The sequence below is a fragment of the Anas platyrhynchos genome, chromosome Z (assembly GCF_047663525.1).
Source record: "Anas platyrhynchos isolate ZD024472 breed Pekin duck chromosome Z, IASCAAS_PekinDuck_T2T, whole genome shotgun sequence".
Taxonomy (NCBI): Eukaryota; Metazoa; Chordata; class Aves; order Anseriformes; family Anatidae; genus Anas; species Anas platyrhynchos.
The window spans coordinates 26,595,608-26,606,999 of record NC_092621.1 but is presented as its reverse complement, the minus strand read 5'-3'; the positions used below and the strand labels follow the sequence as shown (position 1 = coordinate 26,606,999).

Sequence of the window (11,392 nt, the reverse complement as noted above, 5' to 3'; positions counted from 1 at the left end):
GTCAGTCCCTGACACTTTGTCTCCACCGCTCCTTCGCAGTCATTCTCTGCTCCTGCGTGGGCTCCTCTCCATGGGCCGCAGCCTCCTCCAGGCCACATCCACCTGCTCCACCGGGGGCTCCTCCACCCATGGGGGGGCTGCAGCGTGGAGATCTGCTCCATGTGGGACCCATGGGCTGCAGGGGGACAGCCTGCTCCACCAGGGGCCTCTCCACAGGCCACAGGGGAACTGCTGCTGCCTGCCTGCAGCACCAGCACCTCCTGCCTCCTGTTGGGGTGCAGGGTTGCTTCTTGCTCCTCTCTCCCAGCTGTGGTGGTGCAGCAATTTTTCCCCCCCCCTTCCTTCAGCCTGCTCTCCTAGAGGCCCACCCAGTGACTCTCCCTGGCTCAGCTCTGGCCAGCAGCGGATCCCTTTGGAGCCAACTGAAGCTGGCTCTGATCTGACGTGGGGCTGCTGCTGGGCTCTGCTCATAGCAGTCACCCCTGCAGCCCCTCACTACAAAAACATTGTCACATGCACCCAATACACTAATTTGTCTCAAATTACAGCTTACTAGTCCAAAAAGTTTCCTTTTAGGTTTCAGATGCAAATAGCTTCTGTGAAAAATAAATAAATAAATAATAACAAAACAAAACAAAATAAAACAAAACAATGTCCTCAGCTTTTACACTGCTGTAATTGTGCTATGCCTGTATCTTCTTTGGTTCATGGCAAAATGGGGTAGACTGAAAAAAAACACATGCATGTATGCTGTGGAAATATTGCTGAAGTATAGGGATACCTTAACCAAAGCCAAGATGTTCAGCTACCACCAATTTGAATGACAGTAGTTTTAGGAGAAAAAACATGCATTCAAACAACTTATAAAAGCAAAGCAAATATATGCTCTCCCCAGTATGATCATGATGCATTTCCAGAAGATGGAGCTGTTCTCAAGCCTTTTGCAGCTTCTTCGGGGAAATGTTCACTGGTAAGATCAATTTTTGCATCATTTATCATTAAATAATAACAAGTTAGATTGTTTTTCTGAATTACACAACTGCATGTTGATAGGCCCACTCCTCTGAGCTTCTCTAAAGAGCTGCCCTGCACCGTCAGCCTTCAGAGGTGCTTGCTCAGGGAGAAGGAGCCTTCATGAATCTGCATGAAGAGAATCACTTGCAAGTCTCCACCAGAGAAGGGAGACTTAAGTGGATAAACCTGAGGGTGGTGGATTTTTTTTTTTCTTTGCTTTTCTTCTCCAGAGTCAAATACTTGTGCCTTACTCTAAACAAGAACTTTTAGTCCAGATCCTTTATGGGAGAGGGATAACCATTCTCACCGCACCCAAGTTGTAACCATTCACCTCCGCAGAGGAGTCCTTAGTGGAACTGAAATGCTGTGGGAATTAAATCCTTCCAACTGGAAAGCACAACAGTAAGTGTGCTGGGCAGGGAGATGCCAAAAACTGCCTGAAAGGTGATGCTGTAGAGAGGTGCATCTCAAATCCTTGCCCCCACTGAACCTTCACAGCCTACGCTGTGACTTGGTTCATTCCTGTCTCCAACACAGTTTAAGCAGGCTGGGATGCCCTTCCCTTCAATGCCAAATAGCCACTACACAGGCTGCAGGGGACTTGACTCCTATTCTCTCTTTTCCTTGGGGATACTACAAAAAACATCTCCCCAAAAAGTGCCCTAAATACCTACTATAGGATGTTTTTCAGGACAGAAGCTGGTTTTCTATTCCTTTTTAACTTAAGCAATAATTCAGTCACAGGCTACTCTAAAATTTAAGGTTAAGGTAGTCAGCTGGAAATGTGATATTAAAAATGCAGAAGCAGGCCTTGGAGTATTGATGGCCATTCCAGGAGAAGATCACAAACCACTTGGCTGTAGTCAAGCTCCTGCTCTCAGCCTACATCAGTCTTCATCTAATTTTTCTTTTTTTTTTTTTTGGCTGTGACATGGCTTCATGTGGAGAGCTGGTGCATTTTCCTGAACTTGTGCTCCAAGCCAAAGAGCCTCTGGCTTAGTGAGTAGAGCAAAGCTGCCAAGCAAATGAGGGAACTAAGACCAATCTCCCCCATCTAGCGATGAGGTGTTGCCCCACCTTGCTCCAGCAGGAAGAACCTGCATTTTACCTGGAAGCTGATGAAGCAGGTGTCTCCAGGCACACATGAGAAATGCTCCTTAAAAAGGTGGGGTGAAGAAACAGCAGGTTTGTGAATCCTTTAGGCTTGATATACAAGCTGATCCATACAGCAGCAGGAGCTGAGTGCTTCTGGACATGCCTGGGGAGAAGTCCATCAGGCATCAGAGCAATTTAAATTTCAAAGTCTCAGGTGCTGGCAGGCTTAGACAGCAGACAAGGATGCAGCTAGATTTCGGATGTCACTACCTAAGCCTTGTGATCTCTCTAAGACTTGCTTTCCCAGCTGTAAAAAAAAAAAAAAAAAAAAAGTGATGTTTATCTGAGAGAAAAACATGCTTGAATAATTTACCAATCCTACCAAAGTCATTGGACTGCTCCAGGAAATGCAGTGGCAGGACTGGATATAAATTCAGGGGGAAGCAGAGCCTCACAGTTTTCTTTTCTTTTCCCAGCAGCATTCAGGCTCTGAAGGAAGAACTGTATGTTGTTTTACCTTTGCAAAGGCTTTGCAAAACACACCTGTAGTTCACAGATGTTTAGTGTCCCCTGACTGAGCATTTTTGGATGAGTTAAACAAACAGATGCTCTGTTGTTCTCATGGTCACTTCTGTATTATATGCACTATTTTTTTCTGCTGTTTTTTTTGTGTGTACAGTAGACATTCTTGGCCTCTGTTCTCATAATTAATTTAGATGCTTCATTGTCCCTTTGCTAACTTGTTGGAAAGATTATTACCAGGGACTTGGCCCACATTTGCCTTGGGACACTCAGGAAAGCTCAATGGCTGTAAAACTACAGCCGTTTTACTTCTGAAAGTTTTCACTGAATAGTTAAACATGATCCAATTCAGGTGCATTGTAGTTTGTCTCCTTCAGTTTCAAAGTAGACAAGCCCCTCTCAGCTTTCTTTGGTGCTCATTTGGAAATGCCTCTTTGTTCTGTAAGAATATTTAAGCATATGCTTAATTTTAAAATGTGCTTGAAGCTCGTTGCAGTTGTAGTTAAACACTTCTGTGATTATTTCAGCTAAAGATTTGGGGTCTTTAGCTGGTTTATATTTTACTTACCAAGAAATGTCTTGTCTGAAAGAAACTCCCTTGTCTGCAACTAGAAGCTATAAACAGTGAATTAGTGAATCAATGTGATTTTAGACCAGGAAGCTGCTCTGAATTACATTTTTCAGCTTTTGGAAAATTGCATTAAGCTCTGCAAATGAGCCACTGGGGATACAAGAGTGGATCGTAAAAATCCATTATGAATATATTAGTTGCACTAGGTTTTAGTGCTGTAAAAATAGTTTCATTGCTTGGTTGAAGACTTGCTGAAAAAAAAAGAAAAAAAAGAATACAGAAGCATCTGTTATTCTGTTGTATTGCTCCTTACACTGTGTGCAAATGTGCAAACAAAATAAGAGATTGTTTTGTGTGATTTGTTCAATATGCTCAAATGCATCCACGCAATAGCTCCATTGACTTAAAACTAAGGTCTGCATTTGGCTCTGTATCAACAACAGAGCAGTGGATAAATGAGCAAAGCTTTTTTTTTTTTTTTTTTTTCCTTTTTTTTTTTTTTTCTCCTGTGCTGTTGTAGGAAAATTAAAGCACAAATGGGTTTGTTGTTTATTATTGATGTGGCTAGCAGATGGAAAATTTTATAGCCAGCTTGCACAAAGTTCATTTTTGGTGCTAAGAAATAACAGCAACAACAAAAAAAATTAACTAGGGTCTGTAACAAAGAACCAACTACAAAAATGGGAATTGTATGAAAAAAGCATTCACAGCAGACATCTGTTAAATATTATATGTATCACATTCGTATGCAAGCTCCAGTATTGCAACGCACAGCACTAACGAGAACAACTGCACCTGCACAGACTTGTCAGGGCCCTTTGCACTGAGCAGTGTGGAGGTACAGGGAAGACATGGGGCCTCCCAGCCCAAATTATGGCCCCCACCACTCCCCTCCTGACTGGGCACTTTATACCAATTTACATCAATATGCATATTGGTTTAATAATTACATAGGACTTTCATTAAAATAAGCAGGACTTACATTGGTGTGGGAAGCCTAGAGTTAACTCCCTCTTGTGCCAGTACTATCATTTAAACTAGAACCTCTTTGCAAAACTAGCCCTGTTTTCAGGGAAGCTTCACAAAGATTCACGTACAGCTTGAATAAAATTTAAGTTCCTTTGAAAGTTTCAGCAAAGATTTTCCACTAATAACGTATTGTTCATATGAAAATCTGAAAATTTCCATACGAGAAAATATAACGTATATGACACACCAGTTTGCAAGGCTCCAGGGGTGGTGACTCTAAACCCTCTGTTGACTGTCTGCTCCAGTGCTTGACCACCTTTGTGGTGGAATTCTTTTCATTATAACTAATCAGAATTTCCCATACTCTACAGAGTCTTGTAGGATTTCTTCATTCTACATAAGCATTTTGAAATGAGTTTCTATGCATGAACTACATTTCAACAGCGATTCCTGTACTGCAGTCATCTTCCAGACTTCACATATTATCCACATCCTTAGTCTGCTTCTGCCGAAGCTGGGCAGAGCCCTGCTCTCACTGCAGCAGCAGGAGGACTCATCCTGTAGTTTGGCACCAGTACTGTGATATGAAGTTTGCTCAGAAAGCTCCTTCTAATCTCATCTCATGAAATTATTGCAGTCTCCATATTGCATGCAAGCCAATGTTGGCATCTGTTCAGCTATGTTGGCGTAAATGTTTCCAAACCATCAGGTAACAGGAGCTAGGTGTAGGAGTTGTGCCTGATATTAGGATGCAGAGGAATGGCAATTGCTCTTTGCCACTCCTGACCCCTCAAAGCACCGTTTGGTGTATTTCACTGTAGCAGCAGGTTGGGTAAATTGAGCATACTGTCAAAACATCACTAACTGCCTCAATAAAATCACATTTGACAATTTCTGTCTTTCACCTGAAACTTTTTTTGTTTGGTTGGTTGGTTTTTGTTTTTGTTTGCAGTCTCTGGCTGAAGTTTTGTTTCAGTGCTCCTGACTAGTTAAAGCTGTGCAGATGCAATAAGTGATTATTTCTTGAGGCTTTTATCAGGTGGCCAGTTTTTATGCTGGAAAATATTTTAATGGACTTTTTAAGGTTGCATTTGGTTCATGGTGTAAATCAAACTGCAAGCCAGTTTATAAATCATGATAGGATGACAGAAATTGTAATAGACATACAGAACTCATAAAATGAACTAGCCACTAGGGGACAGCAAGAATCCTACCATTATGGCCCATAATAAATAATATTCAGCTATAATGCCACTAATAGATGTCAAGACCAAATGCACTGTGATATCTGCCTGAACTGAAATGTGTCCCAGCTTTCACTGGGGAGCAGCATATCAAATTTAGTTAGCCGGGTGGTATAACCAGGAATTGTTTAAGATATTGCAATAAAAATGTAATAAGGAATGTTAAGAATCTTAAAAAAAAATAAAAATGTTCAGTCCTGTGCTTAATACTGTTAGACACAAAATGCTTCCTTCCATGCCACATCAACAAATGGGTCTGGTGGTATAAGTTCCCAAACTTGGGAACTAGGTTCAGATTTCTAAAAATAAATTAAAAGCAGTCAGAGAGACTGAAAAATTTGAATGGCTCTAAAAAGAGTAGTCAGAAAATGTCTGTGCATTAAATGGGTTTTTAGAAGAATGTTTTCCAGAAAATAAATAAATAAATTTCATGCTGTTGTTAGTGCAATACAGAAGAGATAATAATTTCCTGATAAACATTTCTGACCAGTTCAGCTTTCTTTGTTCAGAACTGGGTTGTGTTTTTCTCCAGCAGAGCAGAAAATGTGATAAGGTCATGCACGTTTATGAACACAGCTCACAGGTATGTGGCACAAGTGCTGTGGGAGGGTGGTATTACATCCCAAGCTCTCATTCTCCAGCAACCATGAGCCTGCCCATCCTTTGCTACATAGACCTCTTCCTCTGGGAGGACATCGGGCTGGGTTTGTTCAAAGCTCTTTCCAAAGACATACTTTGACCAAGGTTCACATTAATTGGTGAAATATTTCATTGGCCTTTAATGGATGTTTAAACAATGCATCCCTTGCTAATGTGTTTTGCAACTGCACACTAAGATCAATGCCAAGACACTACCACAAACGTAGTCTGAAACCATCAAACTATAAATAATCTATTGGTACTCCCGTTATCAGATATTGGCTTGCAACCTAATAGCTTTTACGGTTTCCCATTAGACTTGCTAGCCATTTATTTAGTCCCTGAGAAAGAGGTACTCTGCTAAACGAAGGAGCAAGAATGGTCTGGTCTCCACAGTTTCCTGTGTATCAAGAAAACTTAACAGGTCAGTCTGACCAGGTAGTTATGAATGGTACTGTTATGGAAACCCACCAGGCAGCATTCACATACGTCAATCAGACAGAGCGAACAAGCCCAAAGCGCTATTGCCCACCAACTGATCCAAGAGGAAAAGCCTGTCTGTGCCCTCCTACTCACAAGAAGAAATGCTTAAAAAATCGTGACATAAAACAACAACAAGGTGTATTTATGCCAGCTTCCCGGTCTGTGGGCTTTTCAAGCCCTCAGCTACAAACAATAATGTTCCACGCAGATGGGGTTTTAAGGAAAGCACCAAATGTTAACTTTTGCTGTCAGATTAACTATAAACTAATGACACTGCAAAAATTCTTTGAAAATTATGAAGTGCCTTTCTGTGCAGAGTGCATGCAGATATGTAATCTAAATGAAATCTTAAAATTTGTATTAAATATGACTTTTCTTATATGGTTATACTTATGAGCTAACCCTTATAAGATAAACACTAATGAGCAGGGACCCTCTGATGTAATCACCATATGACACTATGTTTTTGAGGATGTTTTTGAAGGAATTGGTAGATGCAAGAAATGATACTCAGTTATTTTCCTGGCCACCTTCTTTGCTCCAGTCTCAGCAGCTCCCCAGCAACTTGTTCTCTGTAAATCCCACACACCCATCTAAGAGTTGCTGTTTCTGAAAACTTATTATTACTTGTGATACCAGGCTTGTCTTAGTGAAATATTTGATCTTGAAAATGAAACTTAGAACCCACAGCAATTGATCATTGATGCTTTCACAGAGGCCTGAGATGATACTAAAAATAGAGACAGGGAATGTTCTAGAAATACTGAAAACACTTGGGAACACAGTCATATACCAGAAAGAGTTTGTCAGAATAGAAATACTGGTACTGTAGAAAATTTTTATGGCAGAATATGAAAGATGGCCAGTGTCCATTTTGTTTCTACCCATCCTGAATAAAAGAAATTATATCTGCCAGACCTTTATTGCTCCAACAGTATCCATAGAACTCTTACTGGAGTAAAAGTGTCTAAAAATAAACTAACTACCTAGTCAGCATTTCATTCTGGCAAATGTCTGGGCTTTTTATGTATAGTTCACCACACGCAGACAGCGTTTCTAAATTGCCTTGTGCTTTTGAAAACCTCCACTTCACATAGTCTGTTTGGCCCCTTATGTCCTCTTCTAACTCTTTTTCAATTCCATATATCAAGTTCACCCAAGGTTTAAAAAGGTGCATAGGTCCATGAAGTTCTTTACACATTCTCCCCAAATGACCAGAATTTAAAAACAATACCAACCACTGACTAATCATTCATGTACATAAGTACTGCCTATCTGCGCAGTGGTTTTCAAACCAGCATTAGGCAAATCAGTAAGGGACATGGCAAGAAAATGGAGAAGTTACAATGTGGTGCAGTGGGAGGATGCGAAGTAGCTGGGGGTGCGCTGGGAGGAAATGGAGGTGATGGGGAAGGTGAGAAGGTCTAGGAGTATGGGAAAGACTTAACACTTTCCTGGGGACTGGGTCCTGGGGACATGAGGAATACTGGAGAAGGAAAGAGACAAATCTGTAGGAAGTGAGTTCTCACTAATTCCACTTTTCATCCCTACAAAGACCACAGAACTTGCCATTTTTAGTGCCACAAACATGCAGACTGATGGAAATGAATAATATTTCTTGGTTTTGTTCTTCCTGTATGTCCTCACAGTATTTCTATAAAGCTGCTGCAATGTGCAGCAGTATTAGATGCCATGAGAAAACGTCTGAAATGAGCTCCCTGATTCTCCTGAAAATAAGCATGGGAAGAAGAACACCTAACTCTGAGATAAGTAGATAGATTCATTTCACTGTATTTGGAAGAGACAACGGGCATTTCCATGTGCAGGCTACACAAACACAAACACAAGCTCTTCTCTTTTTGTTCCATGTTCTTGCTCTAATCCTGGAGACATGGGCAGCAACTGGACATCCTATATGCGGAGCAGGGGATGTAGAAATACAAGAAAGGTGCCACAGACATCTGAAGGAAGTGAGGGTACAATATATATACACAGAGGATTTGGCAGATGTGGATGTATATTGGGGAGAAGAAATGGGGTCAGTGGGACGAAAAGGGAACCAGGGGCATGAAGAGGTCTTGGATGTGCTCCTCCTACAGAGCGTGAGACCTCAGGCTGTCGTAGACTACCCTGCCGAAGTAAGAAAACAGTGACTATTTTGGATGGTGTCAGCATTCTTTGTGTTTTTCAGATATCTTCACTCAGTGCTTTTCCTGTAACGGAAGAAGAAAATGCCTAGAAGACAGAACCCAGAAGAAATCTCTAATGGCTGACAATAATTTGACATCTGAACACTAGTGAATTTTGAACTGCTCAGAATTAGTTTACCTTCAGACACAATCATGATCTCTATTTAAGATGCTCTTAAAAGTTCCTAGCAACCAGTCTCATTTAAGCATTGAAGCATCATTCTTTTGTTACAGTATTTAAGGCATTACTATACATGCTGTGAGTCAACCACCAGGCTTTGGTCTTAACAAAGGACCTTTATTGCAGTAAAAGCCCAGACCCTAAATATAATGTTTGTACAGATAAAATTCATCATAGTTCTCGGCTAATGGGAAATTTCAACTTTCTTTCAAGTTAACATTGGGGCTACCTATTTCCCTTATCACCTGTTTCTTTAAAGGAAATATAGTATGAATGATAATAGAGAAGTACTTCAAATATTAAGTGAAATATCTCAAGAAATTTTAGCATTAAAGAAAGTGTAAAGCCCAGGTATGCTTTCCTTCTGGTTTTGATTTGATTTACAGAAATAGAAATAAAGAGACAGAAAATCTTTCCCATGCACTGTGGCAGAACCTTCATAATATGGTCAGCCTTATCACTGTGGTTTATTCATTCCTAATTCCTCCTGTATTTTCTTCTGAATTTGCCTCTAAAACCTAATTCCAATTTGCCTGTCTTCTCTTCTAATGTCTGCAAGTCATCTGAACTCCCAAAAGATCAATTCTTTAAACAAATTCATCTTTTACCCTCATCACAAAACTTCTGTCAGCAGACCATACCAGAGGGAATTTTCTTCAAGATCCAAGATAAAGGAGACTGATTTTAGTCTCTCATTTTATAAACTCTAGTTAGAAACTTTGAGCAAATTCATAGATTCAAAAATTACTGTGATAAGATTTCTTGTACAATATAAAATAGATGAGTCCACAAGTAGATAGAAAAACAAAAAATCCTCATTCATTTATAGCATATTTTCTCAAAACATTTTCCATCTCAGTGTGAAGCCCACAGATGTGGAGAAAAATCCTCAGGGAGAGAAAAAGATTTCATAAAGTTGATCAATAGTTAATTGTTCTGAGTGGTAAGAGCAATTCTTCTCTCTTCTTCCGTCACACTTAGAATTTCCTTGACCCCCACTTTTCAGCCCTTGGTATGAGTTACCTGTAAAACCCTTACCCTGATCTAACAGTCTAAGACAAATATGATTATGCCAACACATTTTCTACCGCATGATTTGTATGACAGGGCTGTACTGCAGTTTTTTTATAACAAAACAGACAAAGTTATCCTGATGTAAAGTTCACTTACCCAGAAACGTGTTGTGGGAACTTTAAAGGCTTGTAACTCATCTTCTGCCTTTTTACAGTTTCAAAATTATTTTTTATGTCCTCGAAACATGAATCATTGCTCAATAAAGGTCAGCCTGTCCCAATGTGTAAATAACAGTTCTTGTGAAATGGAGAAAATAGCTCATTTCTAAGAATTAAAAATAAAGGACTGTTAAATAGTTTTTCTCTATTTCAAGTGGACCTGAAGTCTTCTTGTGGCTTACTTCATTATAAAGCTTGTTCTTATTCAATTGAACTACACAGGTCATCGTGATCACAACGGGTTTATCCAGGCTCATGGAGCACAGCTAGTTACTGCCTGTGCTCAAGAACCACTTCTGAACATACTTTTGATGAAGAGAAATTGAATTAATAAATATTATTTGAAAAACAAACAGGGAAGAAAATGTAGCTCCAAATTAAATGAAAGCTATGTGCAGCTTTAAACTCACACAAATAATTTGGTTCAGGAAATTTTTGTCTTTACTATGCCAGACAGTAATATTGCACTGGCTGTTCTGACACAAGTTATCCCACAGTTGTGTGTGATTGTCTCACCTGCAATCAGTCAGTCATCTGAGATTGCCAGGAGCTGTGTTGCAGTCCTACTTACAATGAGCATACACATGACCACAGCACAGGTGCTCACAGAGAAGAGACAGGTAACTTATGTCCCAAGAGAGGCTGACTTTGGGGAATTCACAAGTAACAGCAATCAAAGAAATACAGTCCTTGTCAGTCATGTAACTTCTTGAATAATTAACAGGGTCAGTGGGTCACCACTGAAAGAATTCCTGAAATACAATCTGCAATAAAACAGTTGCAAAATATGCAGAGGTTTCTGTGTGCAGAAGATCAATGCAGCCTCTCCCGCTCAGTGGCATAGTTGTTGACTTCCTAACACACCTGCCAAGAAGCTCCTTCCTTCCATCCTGGCCATTTACAGTTTGCAGGAGTGAGTTTAAAAGCTAGCTGAAAGATTTAGGGGCAGAAGCCCTATTGACTTCCAGAAGACCTTATGTTCTGATCGTAAATCCTCTAGATGCTTCTGAGAGTCTCCCAACACACATTTTCTTCATGTCTGAAATATTGAACCGATGCACTTAGTCCAGAATAGTCTTAACATCAGGAAAAAAAATTAAAAAATAATAATAGTAAAAAAATCAGATCAACACTAAGGCCCCAAACAGATTTAGTTACATAGTTCCTGATACTCAGCTGCTTGTCTTTTGCTTGTCATTGAATGCTGGCTGTCAGAATTCACAGAATCAGGGAACCACAGTTGAGATTGGCAG

General features: G+C 40.2%; 1 long non-coding RNA gene across 1 annotated transcript; it reads right to left on the bottom strand.

Annotated features, from left to right (window-relative positions):
* Positions 1–861: 861 nt before the first annotated feature.
* Positions 862–10,578, bottom strand: LOC113840415 (uncharacterized). Its single transcript, XR_003493244.3, has 2 exons — positions 10,078–10,578; positions 862–2,416 (listed from the first exon to the last, which is right to left on the bottom strand). It is a non-coding gene; the product is annotated as an uncharacterized lncRNA (long non-coding RNA).
* Between the last annotated feature and the right edge of the window lie 814 nt (positions 10,579–11,392).